The 24,333-nt window shown below is 37.3% G+C and overlaps 1 long non-coding RNA gene across 1 annotated transcript in view; it reads left to right on the top strand.

The window, feature by feature from the left end:
- The window catches only part of LOC135087961 (uncharacterized), a 146,463-nt gene extending 122,180 nt beyond the window's left edge, over positions 1–24,283 (top strand). Inside the window, exon 3 of the long non-coding RNA XR_010260936.1 lies at positions 24,250–24,283. This is a non-coding gene — a long non-coding RNA (uncharacterized LOC135087961). The remainder of the gene's footprint in view (positions 1–24,249) is intronic.
- Positions 24,284–24,333: the final 50 nt, after the last annotated feature.

The following is a 24,333-nucleotide window of genomic DNA, read 5'->3' as shown; positions in this document are numbered from 1 at the left end:
TTGAAGGGGCTGTTTACGCCCGGGCCACGCTGATGTAATGTTGGTTTCCTGGTCGCATGGCTGCATGCCTGGATCAGCAGTAGTAGTGGTGCGGTTTGAGGTAAATGGTTGAAGGAGCCTTGGCTTATGCCTTGCGCGTCGGGCCATGTTACCTAAACCCTGGTTTCCTGGTCGCATGGCTGCATGCCTGGATCAGCAGTAGTAGTGGTGCGGTTTGAGGTAAATGGTTGAAGGAGCCTTGGCTTAAGCCTTGCGCGTCGGGCCATGTTACCTAAACCCCGGTTTCCTGGTCGAAGGGGCCTCACGCCCGGGCCAGCTGTAATGTTTTGGTTTCCTGGTCGGGCTTCGCGCCCGGGCCAGCTGTAATGGTTTGGTTTCCTGATCGAGGGTCATCACGCCCTGATCAGCTGTATTTATTGTGATTCTACGATCTGATATTCGCACTCTCTGTAGTCAGGAATGGACGAGCTGTGATAATGAGAAATTGAATGTTTACAGATGGACAAACCCTGGACTAAGCGCACGAGGCCGTGCGATAGTCAGGCTGGCCGTGTCGGCGCCGGACACAGATGCTGCAAATTATTATTGATGATTAATAGTACCAATCTTAATATTATGTTATCTGTAGAAATCTGTAGAGCAGAAGGTTTGTGATTCCTAAACGTAACACCCGACTGATGCGCAGAAAAAGATAACTGTCAAACAGTTATGTCATGTCAAGTGTGAGCAGGCGGCTGCGAGGTTATCTTTGAAAGCGTGTTGAGCTTGGTGGAACGTTAAATTGTAGGAAAAGTGATTGTGAACCATCCAAGATATTATCTCCTTGCCCGTTAACCCACGCCTATGGAGATTCCACCCCTAGAGTTCCTTCTGATAGAGACCCAGTGCCTTTATATACATGAAATATATTTTCAAAATAACTATCAGGGGGTGATTAGTGATCGATACTGATGCCAAAAATGCAATCAGTAAAATTTTTGTCTGTCTGTCTGTCCGTCTGTATGTTCCTTATAGAAACAAAAACTACTCGACGGATTTTAACGAAACTTGGTACAATTATTCTTCATACACCTGGGCAGGTTATAGTTTACTTAGGAATTCCCACGGGAACAGGAATTAGCGGGAAAATCCTTTTGTATGAAAAATCTAAACGCTTAACGGAAGTTAGACGCTTGAAATTTGGCATGTAGGTACCTTAGTAAACTTAAAGCTTATTTACAACAAGTAATTACCGAAATTCCCACGGGAATTAGCGGGAAAATCCTTTTGTATGAAAAACCTAAACCGCTTAAGTTGACCTGAAGTGATGCAGTGACCGCGCGCTCTCCGCCCTCTATCTCGAAAACGGTTCACCGTATAAAAAAAAATTTTAAACAAAATTTGTAGAGAATTTAGTATTCTACAATATTGATAATAAATACAAATAGCAAAAAACCCATAGGAAATGAGATATTTCCAAAAAAAGCGCAAAAAACCGATTTTTGTGACCTTTGACCTTAAAATTTAATAGTTGCTTACACCCTACCATATGTAGGTTTTGAGACAACCATTAGGGTGTCAATATACAAGTATTTACAGACTTACAGCTGGGTATCTCTAATTCCGAGATTCTTACCTAATTTAAGCTTAAATGACTGGACTAAGATAGGAACTGAGAGTAGTCACCTAGTCACATTAAAATCTTATTTCGTTACTTAGGTCTGAGCTCAACTCAGCTCAAGCTTAACAAGCTCGTTAGCTAAAGAGAGCTTGAGTTCGTCTTCCTGTGTCTCAACTATAAAATAATTGTAAATAACTTGTAGAACATGAAAATACGATTTCCCGGTTACTAACCATCTCGCGTCTTACTGACGAACGCTTAGCCTGTCCTGGTTCATTACCCTAAATAGGGTCACAGCTTCATCAGATCAACCAACACATCTCTCCTGGCCACAGCAGATGACTGAAAAAAGTCAAAAGTCATATTGACCAAGAGCATCAGTCAAAAAAGTGTTTTTGACCGATTATGAGTTTTGACTGTAACATGTACCATTTCAAGATTATGTATAATTTACATAGGTAATTATTAATGCTATACTTATAGGCAAAGAGTTCGCTTTGAATGAAAAATTAATTTAAAAAAAATAATTATCTCTGAATAAATTATATTACGGTTTTAATTAGGGCTTTCTATGTATTGTATTTCTTTAAAGAGTCTTGCTTAAAATGTGCTAGTTACCCGTCCCAATCACGGCACACAGCTGTTCAGCGCACTCTCTCGATTAAATATCTTGTTATTTCGCTAAGCTGCGTGAATTTTCGTTCAGCAGCATCGCTGCATTCTTAACAGTTTTTATCTCTAACCACAGTTTTTATACGGTGTGTTCTGGCTGCTCTGATACTGGCTGTTCTCTCTGGGCTGTGGCAAACTCAGTGCTACCTAACAACCTCGTTAGCCTGCTGAGCTGCCGGTATCTTGGATCCGACGGTATAACAATCACAGCTCGTCTCGAGGCTGTATTGGAGTCGCAACTTAATTATCTAGAAATCGAAGCTACACCATACTACACAAACAACGAACGTTGCTTTGGATCAATACAATTATTTCACTACAATCAATATTAATTTCATCACTCAGTAGCAGGCTTTAGTCAGAGATAAACTACTTTGCAATTAGATGTACCAAAACACCAGGCAGGAACGGCAAAGTAATGACATTCCTGTCACAAGCCATAGACTGCTTTGACAGCAAATAAGAAGTATCACATGAATATTGTGCAGGCCAGGAATATTCGCACAACGAGCAGCCACCCCACTCAGGAATCGTTAAGAGCCATTTTACATTTTCGTGCGAATTTCTAAGATTTTGGAAGCATGTTATTACTATCTTAAGCAACACCCAGAGATTATTTAATAACTGCGAAAGATAGGTCAATCCTTGGTGTTGACCATTAATGAAACGGATTTACTAAAACTCTTTTGCTTAATTCACAGTGCCCCATCTCCCACAACCATTTTACGGAAAAATTGCCGCAGACTCATTTTCAAAGTCCTGTATCTATTATTTATGCTCATATAATAAGCTTAAAAATATATAGTAATCATCGGACATATATTCTTGTAGTCCATTAATGAAATAGATTCTTGAATTTTATTACCATTATTGAGTAAAATCTAAAAATAATTTGGCAAATTTGAAGATTAACGTCACATTTTGATCGTGGTTTTTGGTTTAAAAACACAGCAATAACTGCAATAAAAGTATCCCAAAATAAAGAATATTCATTGTAGAATTGATTTCTACAGTTATTGTTTAAATATTAGTAACAACTTTGTCAAAATATTGATGTGAATATCAGTATAAATTACAATGCGCAAGCCGACATCGATTAGTTCCCCTCGATCGGGCCCACTAGAGTGAGCTCGCCGTAGGCTGGACTTTGGTCCAACACCGCGGTGGGCAACCCTCTAGTTGGGTTCGCCACTGATCGGGCGCCTTATGCGCTCGATACGGCCCGATCGCGAACGTCGGTCTGCGACCGACGCGGACGAGCCTGGGCTTCGCTTCGCGAAGCCCACACTCGGCCTCGTCGGCACACGCACCGACGATCGCCAAACGGCTAGAGTACCTTCTGTACTCGCCACTCTGCCCGGTGAAGCTGGAAAAGCTCCTCAAGCTACCAGCGCGCGTCCCTTCAAAAAAAAAAAAAAAAAAAAAAAAAAAAAGACATCGATTAGTATGGCGCGAGCGCCCGTCAAGGCAGGACCTGTGTCATTTTTCCCGCCGTGACGTTTACGTGCGTTCGTGTCGTAAAGCGGTGATTTGTACGGCGACCAAATACATTTGATACTATGCCGAGAGGCTGTTTCGAGTCGGCCGGCCGAGCAGAAATTGAAATGATGAATTTTAATTTCTTTGACGGATCTGGGTGTAACTATGTATAATATGTAGGTACCATGTATTTAATTTAATAAATAAATTATAAAAAGGTATATCCATTATGCTAGCACCCTTAACACAAGCATATTGGTGGCCTACTTTTGGACTAGATGGCGCTGTGAAATTGTTCAAAGATTTGTTTATTTATTTATCCGCTTTGAGTCTTGTTTCGTGAAGAAGAAAAAGAAGCGTTTTGTTTCGAGAGGGAAGCTTTGTTGTTAAATCTATACTAATAAAATAGGAAAGATTTAATTGTTTGTTTGTTTGTTTGGAGGCAATAGGCTCCGAAAAAAAATTCTCTCACGATTTAGAATCCTAATTTTTTTCTATGTAGGCTATAAAATATTTTCAAAACTTTAGTACAAAATCTTTGATAAAATTCGACGTTTAATAAATAAATTAGATAACATGTTAATACTTTTTTTTCAGTACGATTTTAGTACTTGTTTTTCAGAAATTCCACGATTTAACTAAACTTCTAGTGTTTATATTTTATGCATAATTTAATTACTTCTAAAATATACATATATCCTATTGATAGATGACGTGCTTCGTATTTTATTAAAATTATTACCTGACTATGTTAAAAAGGTGTGGAATGTTATTTTGGAGATAACTTGGTTCCATAGAAATTTTAATATAGAGAGATGCTAAGTAATGCGCTGAGTTCGAAACTCAGTGTCGTATTAGAAATTCACACACACAAAGAAATCAAATTATGTGCTCATTATCCACTGCGGCATCAGTATTTAAATACTGATGCCGCAGTGGATAATGTTCGAATAATCTTTAGTACTATGCAAGCAATATAAACTGTTTACATAATGACGTCGCTACTATCATCATTGCTTTCACAAGCAATATGTTCCAATTTGTCCCTTGTCACATTTCCCTTTAGTTTCTGTGATCTGTGCTTGTTTCTAAGTTGATATCAATGAAATGTTCCTTAGTAGGTACTTTTGATTTAAATGATTTTTTTTATTTTGACACGTGTTTGAAAAATCAAGGTCAGATTACAATAAAATAACAAGTGAAAACGTAACATTGCATTGCAACTCGCAATTTCGCAATATTGATGAGGAGATTCCATTGGAAAGTCTGTATTCATTCCTAGGATTCCCCTAACACCATCAAATTCAAGAGAATTCAAGAGAGTGCAGTTTCCCATCTCATGCTTAGGGACCACGGTTTAAAATAGTGTGGTTGCATAGAGCCTGCAACGGGCAACCGCGTGCGCAGCTGCTCATACTAATTTTCGATAAAAAGCAAGTGTTGGCGCCCTCACGAGTTTTAGCGGAGTTCCATATGGTAGCGGGAGTAGACTTAATGGAAATCTATGCTTCTCCGACGACCAATTGTATGTGGAATACTCCAGAGTATGCGCACACAATAGCCTGGTGATTTTAGCACCTGAAGGAAAAACAAAAAAACATTGTTTACAAAGAAATCTGCGGCAGGTGTAGTGTTTTAATTTCGTTTTAGAAAGATCTCATAATTTTGTAAGTATTCAAATATTTAAACATAATAATTTGTAGATTTTATATCAAAAAATATAATCATTTATTTTAACAAAATTAATTTTCTTAGAATATTTTAATTCTATTAGAACCATTTTCCACTTCATCGCAGAAGAAGTCGCGGGCAAAAAGCTAGTATGAAATATGTAGTATTGCCCGCGGCTTCACCCGCTTGAAATTTAGTTTGTCACAGATCGTCATAAATTATAGCCTATACATTGTTATTCTGGTCGACGCCAGGGATGGATGAGCGTCGCTGTCGCTGGCGACAGGGTCTTCTGGTTCAGGGTTCATGGCGTAGGTCTCAGGCAAAATGAAATCCACTCGTAGAAATTAATAAACTCAGTGTATTCACGAAAATAATTACACACAGCACTAGAGTCGTATCGGAACTGAGTGAACCAAAGGTCTTACGATAGGAACTTCCGACCCGAGTGATAGTTGAACACAGACTGCCTAGTACTGCTGTACTGTACTGTAAAGTTTCATCAAAATCTGTTCAGTAGTTTTTGCGTGAAAGTGTAACAAACATCCAGACATCCACACAAACTTTCGTATTTATAATATTAGTAAGACTGGTAAGAAGTAAGATAGTAAGATGAATTATTTTAGTTATTTGTTTACTTTTAATAATATTTATTTATTTATTTCTTAGCTCTGTCTGATAATGGATCTGGAGGAGATGCAATAGGTAGCTACCTCCGTAACAAAACAATCGAACCCTATGGAGTTTGGGCTTGTGTGATTCGCCTTGACGAATATTTCGTATCCAGGGTCCGATGATGGAGCTGTAAGGGGGCAGATTTTTTTTTCACTATGTGACTGTCTTTATTTTGTACTTAATATATATTTTACATATTATACCTGTTCGTGTTTCATTATGAATCGAAATATAAAAGACTTATTAAACTCTATTAAAAATTTAAATTAATTTATCAAGTTTGAATACCTCATTCTACCTTAAAATTAATAACTTAAATCAAGTCTTAATATAGTCACGGCTCAAGATTTTTTTGTCCATTTCAGCGTTCTTTTTACTCTTTTGACGTTGCGTTGACAGCTTTTACCTAAATTCGCGCGGAATATTTTTGTGAAATGGCTCTTAATACATAAGTAAGTATCTCTTTAATCAGAAACTCCGTTCATTTTAATTGGTCAGTCGGATGAGAAGCTTTTCATTAGCATTAATTAAATAACTTGCCAACCGAAACCAAACTTGCATTCGAAGTTCGTAGGGGAGACCGAGGAGAGTTGTGACATTGTCGATTTTTGGAAACCTATTAACTATCAGCGAGCTCGCAACGGCACGTAGGTATTTGTTAGCTCGAGACTTGAACTAAAAAACGCTGGCTGTTATGAGCTCGCTAGTAGTTAATAAGTTCAGAAAAATCGATAATTTAACAACTCTCCTCTGTCACAACACAACTCTCCTCAGTCTCCCCTACCCAGACTGATTCCTGAGAAGTGCAGCTTCGAATTAGAATAGTATCGGTAGCAATTCTAGTTGTCGCACAGAACTAACTCCGACATGATACATTAGTGGTCCCGTAAGCTTATTGCGAATGTTACGTCCGTACAAGGGGCTGTTATGATGGAATCACTCGAAAATTTAACACTCTCGTACGATATGCAATACGAATGAACCTTTTCAGCCAGTAGTATACAGTCCGAAAACTATAATGTTTATTAGCAACTACTTGTATGTATTATCATTATCATTTGAAAGCACATCTGATTTTGTTATCACATTGTTATCACATTTTGGTGGCAAAATAAATAAATATCTTTCTGCAAAATTACAATTACCACAAATTTTTAACAGCTTTACATTAACTAAACAAGTATCTACAGCTAATAAACCTCTTACTTAGTCCAACTGCCCACAATTTGGTCGCTCACTGCAGCGAAATCACAGTCGTTCAGTTGCGGTTTGTAACTTAATTGCGTTTACTGGATAGTAGTGGACCAGAGTTACAAAAAGTGCAGCTTTGCCTACACTTTCTACAAAGAGGTCTATAACTGTGCCCCTAGGCCCTAGGACAATCAACAAAGGCACAAGTAGGTACGAGTACAATAAAGTAGGGAAATTAGCATTTCGAAGTCAGTCCCCAGATCGTCATTATTTTTGAGCTCCATCAAAGTAACTGATGAAATTTATCCATAAAATAGTCGAACGGTTCCCGATCACCCCCCAAGTCTAAACGACACATGTCTGCAACTCGGCAGTGGGCGCAACTTAGCCACAATTCGGCGTCGCTCGCTGCAACGGGATTACAGCGTTGTGGCGGCAACTTGCGGCCGGCAACGAAGCGATCGTCGCCAAGTTGCTTGGACGATGATACTTGGCGAGCGGATTGGACATGTGGTCGGTATAAATACAGTTGGAAATAGGCATCTTAAACATTAAAATACTGTGATATTTGATAGCTTCAAACACGTCTTGCTTACTTAACTCACAAATAGGTAAATCAGCATTTACAATGTAACAAAAATATCTAACTCAGCCTAAATCACTGAATAATAGGAAAAATCTTATAATAGCTTTTTAGGTCTGAAATATGAAATGACACTGTCGTCGCTGAGAAAATTGGACGTAAGGCATACTCTTACATATTTTATGAAAAAATGTCTTTTCCGATTTCCATAAGATCCTTGTAAAATGCCTGATAAAAAAATGTACTCGTAGTCTCGTACGAATAAAAAACAATGCCCAAGGTAAATGTAACTCCTGTGGTCTGAGTGTGAGTTTACAGCAAACGCGCTCACTTGGCCCTCAAGGCTGAAAAACAATTGAAGTTTTGAACGGCCTCATCTAGAATACACATTTTTTTTAAATAGCCAATATTTTTCGAATCCTATTGTAAATGCACTTTAACGAAACATTAAAATAGAAAACATTATTTTTACATAATAAAATGTTCAGTAAAAACTAAAATACAATGTCAAAAAAGATTTAGTATCAAAATGAACCGAGAGCGTCCAATTTCAGATGCTTTTCAATTTTAATCCAATGAACGGTTATATTACCGTCTATTTATAAAAGCAATTTCACAGAAGCTGCGATAAAAACGTGCACTCTGTTGCGATAAAACGCCAATTTTACCAAATAAAATATTTTTAAACGATTAGCTCACGTCCGTTCCGAACTCAATTATGATTTGTGAAAGTAATCACAACTGGCACACAATACCCAATTTAATTATTTATTTACTGCTTTTTCATTTTCTATCATTTGTTCCATAAATTGGAGTTCTCGACTTCCACTTAGTAAGTCGGAATTTTATAAATAAAAGGCAGTTCCTGCTCGCCGTAGAGTAAAATCAGTTTTTTGCCTTTTTCTGGAAATCAAGCTTAATTCAGGAAAATCGGGTTTATTATTCCGTCAGTTACCGTCAGGTGAGATGCAGGCTAAGAGCTTCCTCGTTGAGGATAAAAAAAATCTCATCAAGAATTTCCCAAAAAGTTTCCAAGGTGGCCCAAGATTTAAGCCGATTCGCCCAATACGCGCTGGTTCACTGAAAATAAAGTTGCTCCGCCCCAAGGGGTCGTAATTTTCTTATCTCTGCCCGCGATCCTTTAGATTTAGTGCACGTGTGTGACGTGATCACTTACCTACGGGAGCATGCCCGCGTAGGGTTGCCAGGTGTGAAATTAGCTGAAACTTGCTGAAAAGTTGATTTGGATGGCATTCTCAAAGTTTTTTTAGAGAAAAACATTGTGACCGCAGTCAGTGTTCTAGTACCTAATCACATCATCATAGGTAGATACTGAAACCTAAGTATTAAGATGTTTTATTTCTTGTCACATTTACTACGTTAATACTCGTATATCTCTTGGTGCTTCACTTAACACAGCGCTAATTCCGAACGTGCAACGTAAAGAAAATATTTTATGCATGCCTTAATCTATCATGAGGTAGAGGTGACTTTACGTAGAGACCCTCGTATTAATTACTCACATCGCAGTTGCCGAAATATCTCATTCTCTAGTGCCGGATTCCTCGGGCCCATATCCGCTTTGATTTTTGGCAACCCTAGCCTGGGATGCTGAACAATCACGCGATTTGTCACCGAACTGATTGGATTTTAGGCATAACGATAAACTCATATTCTGCACGCATAAAGTCTTATAATAACTTTGTGAACGTTAAAACCATCTCCAATCTTTTTATGCTTTTCATTATCTTACAGAGATTTATATATTTCTGATGAAAAAGGAGAAGTTTGAACCTAAGAATCGTCATAAGCTAAGTTACACCACCTAACTTTGACAACCGGTGTTTTATGTATAGAGTTTGACAGATTTTTGACGTTTGTCAAAGATAAAGTAAGATGGTGCAACCCAAATGATAGATGATAATCAAGTCAAAACCTTTTTTCACAGCATACCAGAACGACTCTCTTCATCTCCATATCCCTAATTTGAGGATTACTACTTAATCCAGATTTGAAATTTAGATTGTAAGTCTACCCGTCTGTCGATTCCCGGTGTTCCTTCTCCATTTCCTCGTGCATTTTGATTTATCATCGGTCTTTTATTCCGAGGCCGGGAGAGGATTAACTGGTCCGTGCCCACTGCCCATTACCCTTTGCATGGAGCCGGTGCACGGTGCATTTCTCTAAGCGCCTATAAATCTCCCGTCTTTGGAACTATCCTCACAGAGTTTAAATTGCCAATTCTGCTAATCTTCGCGAATATCTAATCCGGTGTTATAACTTAGTTTGGGGTGTCCTCGGTCTAATAAATGTGGTTGGAAAATATGAATACGGGGTAGTTGATACTTTTGAATTCAGTTGCTTTTTACCAACTTAAATGTTTGCTTGATTTTATTACAATGTACTGCGCATTGCCTACAAGAGTAAAAGTAGGTACCTATCTAGGTACAGCTCTACGTGCAATATTTTTCTACGATGTCAAAGCACACGCATCATCATCATTCAGGAAATGAAAATTGCAATACACCTTATAAAGAATGCTCTAGGTTTGATTCAGATTTAACCATTGTTGATTTGATAGTAACTAAATCAAGAAAAAACTTGAACATACGTAATGTCCTGTCTTCACGACATATTCTAGGCGTTATCTCTCCTTAGCCTTATTTCAGCCATACATCATGTCCGAATCATCATCGCGCTGCACCAACGGACGTGGAGTGACAGCGAGACGGGGCATGACGTGCCCTTAGTTAGCGTCACGTCGCGTGTCACGCTGCAGGCTGAGAAATGGGTGTACCTTGCGTCCGTCAGATGCACAATGCCATTGCTCATCTCGTGGCTAAATGCAGTTTGTGCTAGGGTTACCAGAGAGAGAGTGATGCCCGTTTTCACCATAAATCCCTAATTTTTGAGTGACCCCTATGTAAACAAAATTCCTGTTATGTGTTACCATAGGAGTCACTTAAAATTGAGGGATTATAGCATATTACCTAACGACAGCTAGATCGTCCCTACTAAATACACAAGTTATCGACAATTTTTAACACATCGGGTATGAACATTGTCTTAAGTGATGGTTATGTGTCCGTACCTTTCGACTTTACCTTTTCCCTTCCCAACAATGAAATCGATCCGCTATTACATTCAAAATATACCTACCCGTTGTAATAATGTCAGGTATTTGATAATCAAACAAATCATCGCTTGTGCCATTCCAAATTAACTCCTCACCGTAAAACAATACAGATTATAGGTATCATAAATAACACACACAAAGCGTGGAATGAAGGCAAAGGGAACCGCCGTACACTTGATTTAGAGAGGCTCCCGGATAATAATATTCGGTCCGGATTACCATAGCTTAGTGGAGAGATTGGTACAGACCGCCCCGGATCATTATTTAAATCACTGCATTCAAATTAGAGCTCGGAATAAACAATTGAAAACTACGCGGAAGAACGATTTTTATTCTGACTTCAGAATTTATAGTGACATTTTTGCACTCATAAGTTGCATTTGGAACCCAATGTTTGTTGCACTAAAACTTTTGTAACCATATCTCGATTGAAAAGAGTATCCAATATAAGTAAGTAATTTAATAACATAACACAACTTTTGTGCGTCCATGTCTGTTTTTTTAAATTCTTTAGAACTTTTGGATTAGCTATCAGTTGACAGCGCATTATTCATCATACACTTTTTGTTCAAAAAACTTCCTTAAACTACACAAAATACCACACTGGTAAGCTTGACGTGCTATCATTGATACTATAATCCGATTATAAGATCACTGAGCACGCCCACGACATCCTGGTTTCTGGTTGAATGACGCTCCATAATCCATCCCAGCTCCATTATGCTAAGCTAGCATATCCAAATAACCAAGCTATAGTAACTATACAGCCTTGCTCATCAGTGCTACGAACAATGTCTGGTAGACAAACAACCAATCAAGGTAACGGAACGCAAACTTAGGACAATAATTAGCTTAGCAAATAGCAAGGCTAATTTAACTTAATTAGCTCTTGAATAAGCGCTGAAAGATGCTTCAATTGATATGGTCTTCCTGCATGCATGTCCATTTTGATATTCATGGCATATTCCAAACAATATAACAAAAAATAACAAGCAAAGTTCATGTACAGAACCAAAGAGGTGCCAGACAGCTAAATCAAACGTGAGAATCCATCCCATGCATGAAGCTGGTTTTACACAATCTAAAAACATAACCTCTCTCTTCCACTGTCGGACAAAACATAATCTCATAGATTCCAGTAGTCAAAACCCAATTGGCTCTAGTTTGTTTACCTGTCCGCTGCAACTTTGAAACGTTTCAATCAAGTCGCGGATTTCCATTTTACTTTAAAAGACTTGCCGTAGTCTTGTTATAAAGTATAAATAGAGCTTGGTTGTATTCACAGCGAGGCAATCCCGGAAAGCCCCTTTACGGAGTAGACACTCTACGGAAAATGGATGTCGCCCACGGCGCGCCTTATAAGCGCGTTGTGGCCCGCTCCGTCCCCTTTTATGGTGGTCATAGTTTCGGCTTTATTAAAAAAAGACAAGGACGCTGTTAATTTTGCACTAGGTTTACTTGTGACTATGTTTGCTTGGAGTTTATGGCCGTTGTTGTCCGAAAATCAGACCTCTCTATTGAACGGAGGGGTCGTATATGGTAGAGAGGATAAAAGAATATGGGGAAACCATAATTTCTCAAGAAAAGTCATGAAATTTTTGATCTGAGGCTGATAGACTAAGCGACATTGACTTGAGAGCTAGTAAGAAAGAATATATTCCCAAGTGTTGTAGTCGAGTTATATTCTGTTCAGAAATTTCAGGAATAAGCCGGTTTCTGAAAATTAGACGAGAGCCTTTTCCTGATGAAGGTTCGGTTCGAAAATTCAACTAAGTACCTGTAATATTTGTTAAAAAGCTAATCCTTAATTAACTGTATTGTATTAGCTTTTAATCCTTTCATATTTCAGGTTAAATATGTACCCTACATTTTTTACCCCACATTTAACAATAGGCAAAGCAAACACGTTCCATTCCACAGTGACGTCATTCATCACGAAGCGTATTTCCAGTGTGTTTTGAATCCGCCGGCTTATTGACATTCTATTGGGAAATGTTTCTTTCGCTCCATTAATTTTTGTGCATGGCCGCGAATGGGTTTCCATCGTATGTTGTTTTGATCTATATTTAGAAAGGTTTAAATGTTTTAGGATATGGTTTTCACAGCCATTTTCATGGTAATCGTGCCCCTTTTGAATTATCTTGGGATTACCTAAAAGGACTTTGATCAGTTTAGTTTTTGTCTTGAAACAATTTTAGTACTCTACTCTTAATACCTACCTAGGTTGGTAGGGTAGGTAATGTTACTAAGGAACAAAAATATTACTTCAAAATCAATTATTAACTAGCAAGCTTGTTTGAGTGGAAGCAAAAGTTCGTCTTAGAAAATTGCATTATGCATGTTAGACTAGCACTAAAGCATACGAGTACATTACAGGCACGTGTAAGTTTATGAACCTTTATAAATAATGGTGTATCGCCTTCTACAGCGCTAGATAGATAGAGAATAGATAGAGATAGAGAATGTTAATTCGTATATTTTTTATCTGCAGAAGAGTAATTAATCCTATTAAAATGGAATAAAAACTAGACAAGAACCTGGTCTTATACAGGGTGTACCAAAATGGGTGAATCAAACTGATAGGGGAGGTAGCTCTACTAATGTACTATCCCAAAAAAATGTGAAAAAAAAAATTGAGTTCGGATTTTTTTTTTTTTTTAAATAAAGTGCTCTAAACTCTAAATCTAGTCATTATTTTCAAAAGTTTGTTTACAGATAAACGAAGCGATCATGTACAATTAATATTAGTAAGAAAAAAGTACAAATAAACTCCAAACGCAGCAATTATAGCCAGATACTTAGACAAAGCTGATTTATTTATTTTTTTGTTTCCTTATGCGCTTTATTGTTTTTTTTTCTTTTTTTTTTTTTGGGATAGTACATTATAGTCTATCCAATATAGCTTGATTAGAATGACAGCTGCCATCAAAAGTAACGACATAACTTTGTAGTAGCGATCAATGAGAGCTAAATATTGGCGGACAAGAAATAATTCACGTCTGACCTACAAACAATATTTTCGACGACAGTGCTTCCAATAAAAATGTTAATTTCGTGTAAATGCAGCGTTAAATTACACCAATAAGTAGTAATTCGAAATTATAAAAATCAAGCTAGAGTATTAACACGTCTCTACAAGGTTATCTCGAGTTACAAAAATGTTAGTGATGGGACATATCGACAAATGTCATATTAAATTAAACATATGTGACTAATTTTTTTTCTAACTAATTTATTAACATATTTAAGTCAAGTTATACGTTTTTCTAAATTTTCACTATTAAAAACCAAAAAACATTTCATTCTTAAATAATCAAACATCGGAAATTAATCACCGGTAATTTTTTGGGTATTCATAGCACCGTTGCTCTAGAAGAGATGCCCACCGCCCTCTAGCGAGAGGAAAAAAACACTGAAGAACACTGATGATAATGACTACGACTTAGGTTGTACACCCTTGACATGAATTTTAAATTTTACTGTCTTTAAATTTTAATTATAATTGTCATTTTTATGAATAAAGATATGAAGAAAAATTGGGTGCATTTTTTTGTATCATTTTTTCGAAAACTTATCGATACATCTATGTGAACCGTACGAAACATACCCAGCACTAGTCCCATTCGTTTGACAGCTGTCATTCTAATCAAGCTATTTTGGATAGACTATAGTAGAGCTACCTCCCCTATCAGTTTGATTCACCCATTCTGGGACATCCTGTATAAAGGTTAAAAATAGAATTGTAGAGCGTTTGTTTTCACAGATGAAATTATATGTAATCTCGAATTTATGTAGCAGACTTATCAACTCGAAAAGGGATCAACACCGTATCGCCTTTCGCGAGCTGTCATCGCCTTTCGCGCGCTTCCAACTGCGAGGGGAGTCGTTTACGTTACGGTGCGGATAAGTATCCGCACAGTACGGAGTACGAAGTTACAGTATGAAGTTATTAAAAGAATACTGACCTCCTCGAGTTGATACGGTTACTATCCCTTTCTGGGTTGATGAGTGTGCTATTTCCTTTAAAGTAATTTAATTTTGCAGTTGTTAGTCTATTGTTTTAAAAATGCATCATCGTTAACCAACAGACAAAAATTACTCTTATTACATGCCAAATGCAGTCCCCGATCACCTATTTAGCCCGCTCCACTCCGCTCAGAACTGTGCCCAGCAAAGTCGGTAGCAGGTGAAATCCCACGCGGGCGGAGATTTATGTCCGCTCACCCGGTCACCCCGGCCGGGTGACCGGGCACACCCGGGGATGCTGGAGGATATTAAACGACACAATTTATCCATAAAAATCAATTTTGGAATATGATGTGCTGGGTGTACTTTGTTGTCGCTGTATGGGATGCTTTTGGAGGAGTAATTTAATGTAATACCTACTAAAAAGGAGCTAACTATGTATAACACAATATTAGGTACCTCTGTTTGTATTTATTTATATTCTTTATATTCTGTTTTTGAAACTTAGCTGAAAATACTAAAACTGGAGCAAACGTATCCAAGTCACAGTTGATTCCCATGTTAATATTTTTGACTTGCAATATTTTCTTTATTTTCTTGTTGTATTCGTTGGACCACTGTGCAGACCTTTATAGATACTTTTAAAAGAGTTTTTTAGAATACGTGAAATAAAATTACTAGTTAAACAGTGCCTAATATTAAAGAAGATGTACCTAAGGAGTGGATTCAAATGTGTGCTATATTTCATTTTTATTGCGTTTTGGTTTACAATTTTGGCAAACATCCTACTTGAACGTAAACTTTAGAGCACTTCCTAAGAGATTCCGACCCGATAGTCTGTTTTAAAAATATACAAATGCCCCACATAAATGTCTGGAGTGTAGTGCTACATGTTTCATCTAATTTATTACTTTCACGCAATATTATATGAAATTATTTTTAAATTTCATATTTGCTTCATTTTTCACTTCAATAAGAATGGGGATTTACGACAAATGAGAATTAGGAAGATGTTTGAAGATCGTGAATTATTAGGAAATCGGAAATACCGATTCTGAATGTATAAGTAAGTAAGTATTCATAATTATTAAGTTTTCATGTTAAGTCTATGTAGTAGAGTAGTTCAATGGTAAACTCAGTTACAAAATTACTTAACTTGTAACCCTAGTAACGTTACTATGAGCGTTACTACAATGTAACTCAAATTGACACTCGGGCCTCGTTTAATTGCGTTACTAGTGCTAATGTGCAGGGAGTCTAATAAAGGTTGGACATAAATTCCGAGAACTCATTAGTATAGCGTTCCAACGCGGCTTTTAACTGTGAATATCACACAAATGAAAATCGCTGAAATTCTTTTTAAACCGGCTGGAAAATGAAAAATTTGAGATGTTTGGCTTAGCTTTTCTTTATCACGACACAATCATTTTGTGTTTCAGTTAAATTGTTTTAATGTGTTACATATTAACATGTAACTGGATTAAACGCTTAGAAAAAATTATGCTTACAAAAAAAGGACATGAACGTGTTTTTTGAATTTTATAAAATATGTAGAGCAAACAATATCTTTTATGTTATAGTAGGTATTGAATGTTAGAGGCTCCCAAAATATACCTACATCTCATTGTCCTGTCTGTCTATTAAAAGACCTGTCTAGTTGGAAAATCAAGTCATATTCATAGCGCGTCCACGAAATATGCTAAAATCCAATTCCGTCGAGCCCAATATTTCAGGCTTACGTACTCCGACTGTATCGACGTTAAATAATATCCGCAATTGATATTCGGTTATGTTTTAATTAAATACGGAAAGGACCGGAGACCGCGCGTGTCAGTCCGATAAAGAGATTAACCGTTGGGCGATTTGCCGCCGGTCGCAGATTTCACGGCGTTTTGCCGCAGTTTTCACTTTCTTTCTATTTTCAGGATTTTTGAGTGTGGGGGCGGCTCGACTACACTTTGTCATCTGGCAAATTGCGCGTGACGAAAGTTCACTCAGTAGGGATGTGCCGCGATTATGCCATAACCCATTTTCTACGTAACAATTTTCCCCGACGCAATATTAAATCCAATTGAATGATTTTTAAATAAAGGCGAAACTGTAAAATGTATTGTGTGTCATTTTAAATACATGCAAAGATCGCTTTATTTCCCTACCTTTCTAACCCACAACAATTTTAGTAATTAACACACGGGTATTTATTAAAAAGGTTTATATTCTTCTTGAATTTAACAATCAGCTTATTAAAATATCAAGTAAATATTTGTTTACAATAAATCAGCGGTATTTTTCAGGATTTATCATTCTATTTCAACCACTCAAGGCATGGTGGCATTAATTCACATCACGTTCGACGACAATGCTCGAGAAATTCATCTCAAGTCTCAACACATTGACTCAACGCATCCATATCGCACAGCATATCAAGATCAACACTGTGATGCCTTATGCAGTTGTAAGAGGGGTGATTTTGCAACAACAATATAAGTATACTGTACTTGAGTCAAAGCTGTCGACTCGACACATTCTCCCTAATATTCGTAAAAGCGTCGATGACTGGCGTAAGTGTCGTGATAGGTTGTTTACTAAGCTTCAGAAACATATCTTTGGATTTGAGTGTTACATTTATTAAATGAGACGTGTGAATGAAAGGACACGTGTCCAGTGTCCACCCACAAGTGATATGGTGTTCATGGTAAGTTCAGTATTCACTTGTAACTTGAAAATAAATGCTACTACTTAATGCAAACTTTTGAGTAAGTATTGTCTATTCGTGTTTCTACTAATCACAACAAATGATCATCATCTATTTAAGCTTCCAGCAGTTAAACAAATGATCGCTTAAATTGTAGTTATGCAAAGAGACTAGAAATCTAAGTCATAGATTAGAACCAATCAAAACCCTCTATATTACTATATTTAATTGAATTGTAAAATGTCCCAAAAAGTTGTATAGGTAAATAATGAAGTACATATTTCAACAAATATGCTCGTATGTAAGACACTGCAGAAAATATCAGCAGAGATGCCAAGATGGCTAACATGACCACAGCCGCGAACGTACGCACAGCCGTAGCGTTTTTATTACGTCGTATTTTAACTTTTTGTTACGATGTTATAAAACACCAAACGACAGCCTATATCGGTGCATAGATGAAGCAATAAAACAACAAATTGAAAGGGGTTTCGATATTTCAATATTGGCAACTAGCCAATGCGAAAGTGTTGACATTTTTTATGGGTTTCTTGCTACGAAATGTTTCTACTTCCCGAAAATATACTTGCGATTTTTATACTTACTTGTCTGCCATACACTTTAGCATATATTATTATTACAAATTTGAATAACATAATTTCCACATAATAATGGAATATAAAAATGTCACCACTCCTACAGTGTCAGTATTCATTTTCCCCATAGCGATGGCTTTCCCTGTCAACGTTTATAACCATTTCCATGGCTATACTAGTCCAGATTTATTGAAAGCAAAAAGATGAACAAAGAGAATATACGGAGTGGACAAAGGGAAAATCGGACTACCACACTGCACACTACAATTTCAAAAATGACAACCTCTCTCTCTTGGCTCGTGGCCCAGATTACAAAGAGCATGTTGTGTAAACATTGGTACGAATTGGCAGTATTTGTATACTTCCTCGGACTTATAGATGCATTAATGGCTTAATCGTTATTATGGCGCCGTAAAAAATATCTCGATTAACGCCACTGTAACATTCTTCGGGATCAACAAATTGAATGAAGCTCTGGCGGGCGGCCAAAAGTTGCGCTCTGCACTGTATTGCAATCCCCCACATTAATAAAGATTTATCAAAAGACAGCCAATGACAATATCACTTTAAATCAGCTACGTGCGAAATTAATACAAAAAGGTTTTACTCATTCTTTTTTTAAATCACACTGGCATGCAACAAACCTTCATCGAGGGTTGAAAAAGTTTACGATCGTCTTTTGTTTTTATCAGTGTCAAATCGAATTAAAAAATAATGAAACAAAATACTATTAATTTTAACACTAACAAACGGAGTGTAATTTTTTCGCCATAATTATTAAAAGTCTAATATTTTCAAATTTCCTATCTGTCTGACGGACAAATAATTGAAATGTTGTCATCTAGCCTATTATGGATTACAAGTAAATGAAAATAAAACGATGATGAATTACGAGTAGGTATTTGCAAACTACGAGGAGTAGATATTGTAAGTGCTGCTTCTTTTTACTTTTAAAAATAATAAAGTCCTGTCATGAATGCAAAAAAAAATAATTTTCAATAATTAATGTATGGGTAGGTGAAATCTAACACCTATTATAATTTCAATTAGGTACAAGTACCATTATAATAATATCCCTGGACAATTTACATTACGCTTCTAGTCCCAAACTAAGCAAAGCTTGTACTATGAGTACTAGACAACAGATATAAACATACTTAAATACTTTTTTTTTGTAAATACATACATAATACGAGTATACATAATAACACCCAGCCCCATCACAGAAATTAAAATTCATAATTTCAATTTCTGCCCGGCCGGGAATCGAACCCGGGAAGTCTCGTAATAGCAATCCGTTCCGAACCACTACACCAAACGGCCGACAAAGCTTAGCCTAATTAGCTTTTTAAATACCTCATAGAACAGTTTTTTGTCATTATAAACAACATAAATAAAACGACATTCATTCCAATCTCCGTCCTCCCAAACCGTATCAAACCTACATCAGTCCTAATATCTGCATTGCAGCCCTGCCCACCCCATAAGCCGAGCTCTGGAACCTTTGGGATAATTATAAGAAGCAGTGTTCCCCAAATTGGCGCGTTAGTCGCGGCATCCCACCCGGTCCTGTGGGAAGTTGTGACGGTCAAACTTACAAGTGGGGGCAAATGAAACACGTATATATTGTTGTGGAGTCAAGTTCGTGGTTTAGATTAAAAGTTTAGTGCATAAGAACACTGATATGCTCGAATTGGCGCGCTGTGTACTAGTTGGACAAATTCTTACTAACTTTTTAATTTTGACTCACATAACATGCAATAAGGTATTTTTTTATAATCCTCAATGTAACGGTGTATTACAACTTTGCTAGATTACACCAGTCTTATTTAGTATAGCAGTTCGAAAACCACTAAATTGGCACCCGTTTTGTTTCAACTTTAGTTCATTGGATACTTTCGTTTAAGTCGGGAAAAGTTGTAGGTACTCGACGCGTTTACTAGCTACGGTTAAACTTCTGAATCTGCAAAATGACCATGCTTTACGTTATCACCATTATCTAAAACTTTATACACCTCTCCTTTCAACTAGAACGTTGAAGTTTCAAGATTTTCATGGTTTCTAAACCGTCCACTTTGTTCTTTAAAATAGCCACAAACAGGTGAACTCAAAGCGGTAAATGACTACGTTAAAAAACTAACGCACCAACGAGAGTGGTTAGAGTTATTTTAAATATTCAAGCAGTTAATTTTTTGTCTGGCCACCGTAGATTCCGCTCTCGGAATTATTTCACTGAGCCAACATTTGCGGTAGAAATAAAAATCTACGTTACCCCTCTGGGATGTAGGTAGGTAGGTACCGCAAACTACAATTAACAGTTTTCTGGTCGCCTCTGGGGAGTACATCAGCATTTTCGGCCAAGCTCGCAGTTCGGCTTTACGGCTGCAATACAATTCGGCTGCTGCAGCTGTTTTTACGGGCCCGCTGGCCGAAAACGGGAAAATAAAAGGCACTTCTATTCTACGGCCACATAAATGTCCACACCTCGGACGGCGCCGTGACAAACGTTTTACAGTACATGTTTAGCCTTCACTAGAATTGTATTTCTATTCTTTAGTTAGTTATTCTTTCCATTCATCTAGGAACAAATGGCTATGTCTTGTGTTTGAAAATCTTTGTTTAATTGTCATTAAAGCTTTAATTAAACGCTTCATTTATCAGTTTTTCTACCAGATAAATAGCTATTTACTTAGTTACAACCATATTATTTAGTAGGTCTATTGCTATATGCATTGCTAATTTGTCTATATGGTAGAAAAACTGATATAGTAGTTCAACAATCAACAGTATTTCCACTTATCTAATTCTATGTTCATTTCACGACTTATCTAATTCTATGTTTATACTCTATTACTCCATCCATCAAATCCGCTGTAGTGTAATGACCGATCTAAATATTCGCGTAATAAAAACAGCGTCAGTATAAAAAATCGCATCAGTTGGAATAAGTTTTAGTGAGTCGTAAAGTTGGTGAACGGACGTATAGATAGACTTGTGCGGACGTGCTCCGCTCCGAGCTAGGGCTGCCTCGATTTAATATTGATTTGAAACATAAATACTTGATTGAGATGAAATAATAAACCTATAGATTACGGTTAGGTCTAGGATTCTACTTCACTGGACTAGTAATGGAACATAGAGCACTTTATGGCCAATGATTGCGTGAGCTCTTCCAGATCATGTATTTTTGAGCTGATGTAAGATTCCTTTTCGATTCGAAACCACTTCGCTGCGTACCTTAAGCTTTCTACAAAATAATAGTTGCAAGTACGACTCTATTAAATACAAATTAATGTTATGTTGCCCAACAGCAGACTTAGTCACATGTCGAAGAAACTAAGAAGTGTCATGATTCTCTCTCAGTCAGGTTTTTCATCACTTTATTTTGCAACATTGCGATGAAACGCTATATTTTGAGGACGAATGTCATGTAAAGATTAATTTTTGACTGATAGGTATTATTTATTTTTGACTTCGTACAGCCTCTATTACTTATTTACAAACATGCCAATATTGAACATAACAAGCCCTTCGCAGCCCAATCCGTCTTTTGCCATCAACTCGAAGTATCCATGATCCGGAATGTCCTCGAGGCAGCCCTACTTGGCAGCCGCCCAACAGCACTCTATCGTATCGGCGCAGGGCGTCTTCTGAAACTATTAACAAATTATCTTTTGCTCCTCGCGGCCGTCCTCAGCAATTTTTCTATCGTGAACATACTTTCGGTATGACTGTACATGTATTAAGTTGAGAACTACGCTAATCATTTAGTAGTAGTGGTAGTTTTCTAGAAGTCAAGTCGAAGACTCCTAGCAATTTTGAGTTCAGTTTCTTAGAAATTCAACGGATTCGAACTAAATACTTCTAGTTTCTTTTTAAAGACTTCAGACATACATTACGTATGAGTTACTTGATTTTACTTTAGTTTCATCAGGTATATATTTTGAAAATATGTCGGCTTTAAAACTATGTGGCTTGCAACACCATTAGATGCTATTATAAACCTTATTTATTCTAATGTAGTACACTTGTACAGTAATAAAAAGAAGACTATTTTTACTACTTCAGCTCAGCCACACTCAACATGGTCATACCAGTAGCTGATTACTCATAAACTTTTAGCCATATCTTTTATGCCAGATAAATATGATCCTCTTCTTAACCATAAAACCGTATGTAACGCCAACAACATAGCAGAGAAATGATGATTGATAAGGCGTCTGAATATTTTTATTGTAAGTAAGTAGAAGGCATTAGATGGCTTTAAATAATTTTTGAGATTGTTTTTATTTCTAAATTATTTGGATTTTTTATAAACCCATTTTTTTCTACATCGTGTACACCTTCTTAAATTCAAGAATCTAATTACGTTGGTGAAGATATGCCTACTCGTAACATAAAAAATGCACTGAACGGCAAAGGAAGATAACATGGTATTTCTCGAAATAGTCGGAAATTAAGGCGAACTTTGGATTATCATTTCCAATTTTCAGTGAAACGGGAATGAGAACTGATGCGTTTTGGTACAGCTACGAAATATCTCGTATTACATACAAACTTACTCAGTGTTAGGCTGTATATTTCGGGTAACTACATTTTAGTGTGAATATTCGGATAGTGTGATACCTAATGAGTGTTCATTCACAGATTTAAGCTTGTATTCACTACGTATAGGACCAATTCTGCACATGATAATACCGCCCAGTTTCACACATTTATGACGACACGTGGGTTTGGAAGAAAGGAAGGTAGTTTTCTACTGGTATTTTGTCTTTCTCTTCTCTATCTTAAATCGTAACATCAGTTCTTAATCGTTCTTGAACAAATCCAAAGCTTTTTGTCAGCAATCTTGTTCCGTTTTGACCTGTTTTGTATACCTAATAAAATAAATCTGACCCGTTCCAATATGTTGACAAAAATATTTTCGGTAACTTAAGTATTCGTTGTCTGAAATAGGCCTTATGTAGTTCCATGATCACTTGAAAATTAATGTCACTGCAGCATCCGCGATGCGAGCGTGTCGTGGTTTCGCGGGCCATCGGTGAGCTCGCGCATTGCGGTGGCTCTCGCTGGGACATGCCCAATTATGAAATCGTCATTGAATTCATTCCACAGAGCATTCATAAAAGAGTGGTGTATGATGTTTTATAGCGGCATTAAAACTTTTCAAACAATACGCAATATAATAAAAGCGGCCCGTAATGGCTTCCGATAGTTTTTGAAATGCAATTCAAATAAAGGCTGGTATGATTTTATCTAAATCTAATATTTTTTACTGCTCATAGTCAGATTCGGAATATGGTCCAATACATGTATTGTGCAATAAAAGCACTATTCACAATGAGGATTTATTAAAAAACTTTTTTCAGGAAATCCTTATTGTGATTCACTGAAAAATGGACAACTCAAATGTTTCTGTTCGATCAAAATAACTGAACTTTGGATGAGAGCAAATATTTTTACTTTGCTATCGGTTTAGTTACACACTTTTCTCGTGTTAGTAGTTTGTAGGTTGAATAACGAGTTGAAGTCAAAGACTGTCCTCGTACCATGATAATCAGTCAAAATTTTACTAGGTATCTACGTACATACTTTAAATTAGTTGACAATATACCATTCTACTGGTATCTGGACCTACTTTATTCTTCTTCTTGTCGTGTCGTCAGCAAACCTACACAGTGTCAACCCAAAACTCCGCCACAAGAGTGGCGTTGTCAGTAGCCTTAATTAAATCTTCCTGCGTGCACTTCTTTGGGCACGCAGCCGCAGGGCACGACATCATGTGCGAACTAAACCACACTTGCACTCAAAGTTTGAGCCATCCAAGAATCCCCACTTGAACAGATTGTCCTTATTACGTACCTACTAGGGATGTTATGGATATGTAGTTTCGATTATGGTTACGGTTACGGATATCCATAACATCCATGATTACGTACTCTATAAGGCCAGGCTATCGTATTAAACCGCGTTATTTCCTTCCAGTGATGGGGCGTTGCGGGCGGTGGTCGCGACGCGGGCGCGGCGGGGCGGCGGCGGGGGCGGGCGCGTAGCCGGGCGCGGTGGCGG

Source organism: Ostrinia nubilalis, chromosome 3 (assembly GCF_963855985.1).
Source record: "Ostrinia nubilalis chromosome 3, ilOstNubi1.1, whole genome shotgun sequence".
NCBI classification, from domain to species: Eukaryota; Metazoa; Arthropoda; class Insecta; order Lepidoptera; family Crambidae; genus Ostrinia; species Ostrinia nubilalis.
The sequence above is the reverse complement of the archived record's forward strand: the minus strand, read 5'-3'. Positions and strand labels throughout refer to the sequence as shown.